General features: G+C 46.9%; 1 long non-coding RNA gene across 1 annotated transcript in view; it reads left to right on the forward strand.

Annotated features, from left to right (window-relative positions):
• Nucleotides 1-5,300: 5,300 nt before the first annotated feature.
• LOC108513094 (uncharacterized) overlaps nucleotides 5,301-8,824 on the forward strand; it is a 13,627-nt gene continuing 10,103 nt past the window's right edge. The window contains exons 1-2 of the long non-coding RNA XR_001880790.1: nucleotides 5,301-5,431; nucleotides 7,879-7,947. This is a non-coding gene — a long non-coding RNA (uncharacterized LOC108513094). The remainder of the gene's footprint in view (nucleotides 5,432-7,878; nucleotides 7,948-8,824) is intronic.

Raw genomic sequence — 8,824 nt, forward strand, 5'->3', positions numbered from 1 at the left:
GATGGCATCTTGGGTGGCTACTCCCTGAGTGGAGGAAGAGAGGGTTCTGTGCAGGGAGCTTCCTTGGTGGATCATGGGGTAAGTGATGCCTTTGGCACAAAGCCTGGTGTGTGGAGCAGAAATTTCAGTGGGGCTGAGACAAGCAGGTGCTGCTCAACCAGGCCTCCAAATATACCTTGTCCCCCTCCCACCATAGCTGAGCCTGGATGGGAATGTGGACACCCATAGACTCCAGAGGATGGGACCCTGGTCAGTGGTGGTGTTGAGGTGTGGGGTAAAGGCAGCTGGGACAGGGCCTCCAGGTATGGGAGGAGCCAGCCTCTCCTGTGAGGCCCTGGGCAAGTCGCTGCCCTCTTTGGGCCTCTGTTTCCTCATCTGGCAGATGTGCAAATGATGAGCCAGTTGTGCAGGCCCCACAAGGTCATGATGGGGTTCGAGGAGGATGGGAATTTGAGGGCACTTGTGCCTGGTTCTTCCCACAAAGGATGATGATGACAGCAATGCTGAGAACCACATGCAACCGAGTCCTCAGGAGGCCCTGTGAGGAAGGTGTGGTTTCCATCACACTTCTCTGACAAGAGGGAATTATGATGTTCAGACTCAGGAGAAATATGAGGTTTGTTTCAAGTCCATGGAGCACCACAGTCCTTTTGAGAGGTGAGAGCCTAGCACATTGGCCTAGCAGATTGACAGAGCGTGGGCAGAGACTCTGTCTTGTGGTCAGTTTCAGACAGCCTGTGGCCATGGCTCCCTGGTCAGCAGCAGGCCTTGTTGAATGGGAGCCCTGGGCAGGCACTGGGAGGGAGGCCTGAGGTGTGGCTCTTAGAACCTCACAGCTGCTGCTCTGTCCTATAGCTACAACCTGTCCTGCTGCTGAGCCCCATCCCTGTAGGCCAGCCATGACCTCAAGGACAAGAAGACCAGGCCATGAAGAATCTCAGGCCCACTGAGTGCCCAGATGGCAGGGGCAGAGTGCCTCAGGGCTCAGTGAAGTTTGGGCTGAGCGTGTGCTCTGGGAGTCAGACAGCTGCACAGGGCTCCCAGCTCCACCGTGACCAGCCCTGTGACTGGGGTAGGGGACTTACTGCTGTGGTACTTGAGCATCATTGTCATAAACTTAATGTGTCTGTCCAATTCTTTTGTCTTTTTATCTCTCTTCCTCTATAATCACCATATACTACTGATCTCTGTTAGTGATTGTGTTCAAATGAATAAACATATGTTATATAGTGTGTATTATACTTCCTCATTATTTCTTCACTATACTGTGTGACTCCACTCATACGAGGTACTTGGAGTAGTTAAGTCTACAGAAACACAAAGTAGAAGAGTGGTTCCTGGGGCTACAGGAAGGTGGGTGAGGTGTTTAATGGGTACAGAGTTTTAGTTTTGCAAGATGAAAAACACCCCCTATAAATGTGGAGGATGCTCATAAAACCGTGTGAATGTGCTTAATTCCTTTGACCTGCACTCTTAAAAATTGTTAAAATGAAAAAATAAATTCTTGGCCAGGCACAGTAGCTCAAGCCTGTAATCCCAACACTTAGGGAGGCGGAGGTGGACAGATCACCTGAGGTCAGGAGTTCAAGACCAGCCTGGCCAACATGGTGAAGCCCCGTCTCTAGTAAAGATACAAAAATTAGCCAGGTGTGGCGGTGCATGCCTCTAATCCCAGCTACTTGGGAGGCTGAGGCAGAAGAATTGCTTGAACTCAGGAGGTGGAGGTTGCAGTGAACCAACATTGTACCACCGCACTCCAGCCTGAGAAACAGAGCAAGACTCTGTCTCAAAAAAAGAAACAAAAATCCCAGCAACAACAAAAATACCAGACTATAGCTATCTGCAACAGCATGAATGAATATCACAAATATAATGTATAAAAGTAAGTAGATGTAAAAGTATACATACTATATAATTTTATTTATACAAAATTCAATAAACAGACAAAACTCAGGTCCTGGTTTTCAGTAATACTGGAGTAGCTTGTTCAATTAACACAGATTATAATGATGACACCTGAATAATATATTATGTATATATATATTTAATGGAGTCTCACTCTCACACAGGCAGGAGTGCAGTGTTACAATCTCAGCTCACTGCAATCTCCACCTCCTGGGTTCAAGCAATTCTCCTGCCTCAGCCTCCCAAGTAGCTGGGATTACAGGCGCATGCCACCATGCCCAGCTAATTTTTGTATTTTTAGTAGAGATGGGGTTTCACCATGTAGGCCAGTCTGGTCTTGAACTCCTGACCTCATGGTCTGCCCACCTCGGCCCCCCAAAGTACTGGGATTACAGGCATGAGCCACCGCACCCAGCCTATATTATATATTGTCATAGAAACACATCTATATAATACAAATATGACCTATGTGTGAATAAGAACTGAATGGGGATTTCAGCTGTGCCCACTGTAGGGGAGATAGGTATTGAAGTTTGAATCCAGCCCAATTAAAACCATTTGTAAACAGTAACATCGCTCTTCAAAGCTATACAACAGAATTGAGAGTCTCTATAATGATTCTTTACAGTATACAACTTTAAAATTCATTGAGACGTGTGAGGAAGCATGAAAATGTAATCCATATACAATTTAAAAAGCAGGCAGTAGATGTGATCCTAAGATATTCAAGGTGTTATAATTCAGCACGTTTAAAGGCAGTTATTATAAATCTGTTAATGGGAGTAAAGGAAAATATTTTAAGAGATGTGGAACCTCAGCAAAGAAATGGAAATTATGAAACAATAAGAAGATAAGGAAATGTAAAAAATACTTTTGAGCTTATTCAAAGATTAGAAACAGAAGACAGAGCAATAGAAATTGCCCGTTCTGAATAAAAGAGTGAAAAAACTGAAAGAAAATGAAGAGTCTTAGAGACCTGTGGAGTGATTGAGTCCAAGTTGGAGAGGGGACAAAAAGGGTAAATGAGGTACAAAAATAAATCACCAACTAATAGCTAAAAACTTCCAAAGATTGGCCAAATCCCCCAGTTTTTATACCCAACATGTCAACAAATCCCTCCAAAAAATGTAAATAAAACCATACCAAGGCCATATTGTGATTTAGGAGACTGGCAGGGCAGAGCTTTCTATTGACTTGCTGTGATTTCTAATTTTAACTACTTAGAAGAATGAAAAATAGGTTCTCCTTAAAGTTTCTTTTCTTTCTTGAGGGAAAAAAAAAAAGCACAGATGACTGACAGGTATTAAAGGCAGATGACGGCCAGGCGCGGTGGCTCACGCCTGTAATCCCAGCACTTCGGGAGGCCGAGGCAGGTGGATCACGAGGTCAGGAGATCGAGACCATCCTGGCTAACACGGTGAAACCCATGTCTACTGAAAATACAAAAAATTAGCTGGGCGTGGTGGTGGGTGCCTGTAGTCCCAGCTACTCGAGAGGCTGAGGCAGGAGAATGGTGTGAACCCGGGAGGTGGAGCTTGCAGTGAGCCGAGATCGCCCACTGCATTCCAGCCTGGGCGACAGAGCGAGACTCCGTCTCAAAAAAAAAAAAAAAAAAAAGCAGATGGCTTTCCAGCCTTCTCTTAAATTTCCAGTGTCTTATGTTGGAAATTATTTGGATTTGTTTCTTCCAAATCCTGCAGTAATATTGATGCTCCAGAAAGGCGTCCCACGGAAATTTTTGCTCTTGTGCATCCGTCCTGCATGGAGCTGAGGTTGTGCCTCCTCTAGTTTCATTAGCATGTAGTTGTGGGGAACTTTGAGTTAATCTGGAAAACTAAATGTTAAAATTGATTCAGGGCGTGGTGGCTCACGCCTGTAATCCTAGCACTTTGGGAGGCCGAGGTGGACGGATCACTTGAGATCAGGAGTTCGAGAACAGACTGGCAAACATGGCAAAACCCCATCTGTACTAAAAACACAAAAATTAGACCGGTGTGGTGGCGGGTGCCTGTAATTTCAGCTACTGGGAAGGCTGAGGCAGGAGAATCACTCGAACACGGAAAGCAGAAGTTGCAGTGAACCCGGATCCAGTCACTGCACTACAACCTGGGCTGCAGAGCGAGACTCCATCTCAAAGAAAGAAAAAGAAAAATGAATTCAAAGAATTATCACTGTTAAGTTTCACCATCAAATTACTAAACGTGGTTCCAATGGAATATTTAAAAAGTGAAATTAAGTGTTTCCAAGAAAGCCTATTTACAGCAGAAACACAACACTGTTCATGACCTCACCACACAAACTTCCCTCATGTGTTGGGAGGGACCAAGGGGCTCTCTGGTCCTGCCCCTGCGTTAATTACCTCCAGGAGGTCCACACTAGGACCCCAAGGCCTGGGAACCAGCCTGGATCAGGGACAGAGAAGTGGTGAATGTGGCTTCAAGGGGCACTCCTGGGGTGCATAGGAAGATTTGTGACAGCCCAGAGGATAGAGGAAGTAGTGACTTTGAAAAGGCAAGTGTCAGGTTATCAGGGACCATGTATCTCCATTTCTGGCAGTGAACTGACGGTTTCAGACACTCGAGAAAGCGTCCCACGTGGAACGCCAAGAAGTCGGAGAACTGTCAGACGTCTGGACATTAGCCACATTCCTAAGCAGGGACTACGCTCTGCACATTCGAAGGGGCGTGTCAAGGGCGGGGCCAGGAGGAGGGGCAGTGCCGAAGGAGAGACGGTGCCGAGGGAAGGGGCGGGGCGAGGAGAAGGGGCAGAGCCGAGGGAAGAGACAGGCGAGTTCAGCTCCAGGAGGAGGAGCGTTACTATGGGAACCCTGACGGGTTTGTGAGCAGCTCTCGGTCCCCTGCCGCTCTGTGAGAAATCAAACTTCTGGCACTGACGAAGCATGAAGCCAGCATCTTAGGGGGAGGTAGTGACATAATTATAAGATACCATCAGCCGCCCTGGTCCCGCTGTCGCCTGGCAGGCAGGAGAGGTTTGGGAACAACCAGGCTCCCCTTGGCATGGCAGAACTGCTCCGGACACAAGGAGGTGTGGATTGGTGGGGAGGAGCTACGCCTGGCATACTTTGATTAAGCTTCCAGTATTTTCATCCCAGGGCGACCGGATTACAATCCCAGTCAGCATGAACAGGAGACGGAGCGCAGTCCTGAAGGCGAAGTCTGGCTGTGCAGGCCTTGCCGTGCATGCTGAGAGCTGTATGTAGTCTTTTCACTGCTTTTCCCTTTGTTTCAAGAGCTTCGGGACTACAATCCTAGCATGCCCCAGGCTTGGGAGCCGGGCGAAGTTCTCCGGGGGAGGAGCGAAGCGGCGCGCTCCTGGCCAGGCAGGCTGGAAACGGTAGCTCTTAACGGTTCCATGCCCGTTGGTGGAAAGGCGGCTGGACTAGAATCCCAGGAGGGGACATGGCGAGGAGGCGGGCTGCCCAGGAGGGTTGGGCAGGGCAGTGTGGACCTCGCTTCTTCCATAGCGATGCTGGCTACCGATCGCGGGCACCTCCTTGCCATGGGAAGTGAGTCCGGTAGGGGACAGGAGGGGCAGGTCCAGTGAGGAGGGCGTGACGCCGCGAAGTGCACCTCGCCTTTGTCAGACTTGGACGGGTGTGGTCCTCACCTCACTTCCTGCTGCTCGGCTGAGTTCCTTCTCCCACCTGCACCCAGGGTCTTTCCTGGGCATCGCGCCTCCTCCAGCCCAGGGAGCCTCCTGCTTTCCTAAACTGCTGTGGGAACTGGCCTGAGGTTCAGGCGCTGTTCATTGTGCCGCTGCCCTCTTTTCTCTCCAGCCAGAGCGCAGTGCAGCCACTATGGGGAGAAATCCACCGCCTGACCCGCAGTGCACAAGTTAAAAGCTTTGCAGGAGTTGATATGGACTGTGGCTTCGTGAAAATGTCACCCTCACTAGCGTCTTTTTTGCGAATGTTGAGGCGGCAGAAAGGGTCATTATTGGTTTACCCAGGAGGTGCTAAAATCCGAGGAGAAAATTTCACTTCCCAGGCATGTGTCTCGGGTGCGCCATTTTTCACCAACCCATTTGGTGCAAAGTCCCCCAAATGGCTACCTAAAGATGAAGATGGTTTAGGTGTTTTCATTGGCACATCATCGGCCTCATCTCAACTGAGGCCTGACTGGGGCAGTGTCTCAAAGACACAGATGGCAACCTGATCTTCAAGAACAGGTAGTGTTCCAGCTTTGTGAGAGTGACTTTCAAGGTGTGGACCACTTGGGGAGTCTTTGAAACTCCTCAGGCTTCACATCTTTGCTTTGAATGGAAAGCTGATCACCCCTAGAACTCACCGAGGTAACTTTACTCTCTCGGGCTGATCTGTTGAATTTTTCTGTCTAACGGAAACTTCTGGAAGCACTTCTAGTTTCGTGTAGGTTCCTAATAATTGATGTCCCTAAATTCCATATGTCCTCGGGGACAGTTGGTTTGATTCTGGAAGGGCGACAGCTTTTATGCCTTTATGTCTAATCCGTAAAAACTAAGGTGTTAATCTACATGAAAATAAGGCATTGTTCATATTACACATTCCAACAGGCTTCATTTGTGATTCCTGAATGAGGGTTACTATAAATAAAAACCCCTAAAAACCCTGGTCATGGATATTAGACACTGTTATTGTACTTTGTGAAGAATTTACTCCTTCAGGATCAGTTAGTTACACATGGGCTCATCAGTGCCTTTGTAAATAAAGGAACAAGAACAACGTGGCATCTATGGTCACAGCAAGATGAAGTATAGGGAGATGACAGCACAGCAGCTCTTCCCTTGTTTTCAGTAGAGTCTGTGGGGTCAAGGACCTGCGTTCCTCCCCCATCCCCCAATATTCTCATTCTACTCCTTACTGTTCCCTCTTTAGGTGAGAGTTTCTAAATACACTTGCCTGCAAGTGTTGGTGGGGATGTTGTAACGTGAGGACATCCATCATCCATCACCCTAAAGGTGAAGGGAGAGGATTTTGTGGTCTGCGTGAAAGAGGCACTGCTGTTGTTTGTGTGACTGCAAAAACAGGTGATCTCAGCTGTCCCCAGTAGCTGCCTCACAAGATTGGTCCTGATGCAGCCACAGTTCCTGTTCACAGAACCAGAAGCTCCTTGTAGTTTGGTGTATTCTGCTGAGATTTGTGGCTCTGACCCTCCTCTACTCACCCCATTCCTGGTAGTATCTGCTCAACTGCCTGATTTGTTCCAGTGTTTCCTGGGAGCCTGTTGTGTAACTGCATTTCAGGGGGTCTTTGGGATTCCAGCCTCACTTCACCAGTCACTCTACACTGGCCATGCACTTAGCTTCTTGGGGCCCTGCGTGTGTCCTCTTCAGTGCAGCTGTGAAGAGTTCTAGTTAGGGATAGATCTCATTCTCATGTGCTCAGGCTGCTTAGAAAACTGATCATCTCCTCTTGGCCACATGAACATTATTTCTTTTGTGTATTTTGAAGTCCGATGCTGTTTTTTTGTTTTTTGTTTGTTTGTTTGTTTTTAAATAAAGAGGATTCTTGCGTTAACAGTCACCTTTAAATACCTTTGTGAATTTAACTCTGGCAACAACTTGATGTTGGCATGCGATCCCCATTTTATCAGTGAGGAAACTGACACTCGGAGAGGTAAAGTAGCTTTATTTACTTCACACAAGCTTTTCATGTATTTCAAGTCTCAACCTAGGAGTCTTCCTCTAAGGTATGATTATGGCATATTCTACTTTGTTTCTCTGCCAGCATCCCAAAGGGGTCCAAATAGGCCTTTGGTTGGGGAGAGCACTTACTGGCACTTGACCTTCCTATCCTCCGCCTTCCCCTTGTCAGGGCGTAGATTTGATTTGAGGTGATTTGAGGGAGCTGGAGCAGCGGTAGATCCCGACCAACACTCACCTGGAATGCCTGTTGATATGTAAAGATAACACCCTCTCACTTTTTGAGGTGTGATTTTTTTTGTTCTAATTATTCCTCTGGGCCTTCTCTTCCAGGTTTGTGCTGTGTACTAACGTGCAATACAAATACTGATGAAAACAAAACTATTGCCCTCTTACCAAATGGTAACAATGATTATATTTTTCCTCTTTTTCTAAGTATAAAATAAACGTATGCTGTTTTAAGAATGTCAGATCATAGAAATATTTATGTAGTGAAAGTCTCCCATGTCTTCCTCTTCGTTCCAAACTCACTCGCTTCTTAGAAGTAATTATTATAGCTTGATGTTTATTCATCTGGATGCTTTCTATAAATTTATAACTACACATAAAGTTGTCCAGGTGCGGTGGCTCATGCCTGTAATCTCAACACTTTGGGAGGCTGAGTGGGGAGGATCCCTTGAGCTCAGGAGTTTGAGGCTGCAGTGAACTGTGATCACATCACTGCACTCCCGTCTGGGTGAGAGAGTGAGACCTTGACTTCAAAAAAAAAAAAAAAAAAAAGACAGATAAATAGATAAATACATGTACAGTTTTTGAACACAAATTATATCATACTATATTGTTTTTATTTTGCTATTTCATAAGCAATATATCACTTACATTATTCCAAATCAGTGCATGAGATTCTAATTCTCTATTTTTAGTGTTTTAAATGTATTCCAAAGAATGGGTATACAAGATTGGTTTCACTGTTTTTTTTTTTTTTTTTTTTTTTTTTTGAGACGGGGTCTCGCTCTGCCACCCAGGCTGGAGTGCAGTGGCCGGTTCTCAGCTCACTGCAAGCTCCGCCTCCCGGGTTTACGCCATTCTTCTGCCTCAGCCTCCCGAGTAGTTAGGACTACAGGCGCCCACCACCTCCCCCGGCTAGTTTTTTTGTATTTTTTAGTAGAGACGGGGTTTCACCGTATTAGCCAGGATGGTCTAGATCTTCTGACCTCGTGATCCACCCGTCTCGGCCTCCCAAAGTGCTGGGATTACAGGCTTGAGCCACCGCGCCCGG

This window comes from Rhinopithecus bieti, unplaced genomic scaffold, assembly GCF_001698545.2.
Source record: "Rhinopithecus bieti isolate Rb0 unplaced genomic scaffold, ASM169854v2 scaffold_32090, whole genome shotgun sequence".
Classification (NCBI taxonomy): Eukaryota; Metazoa; Chordata; class Mammalia; order Primates; family Cercopithecidae; genus Rhinopithecus; species Rhinopithecus bieti.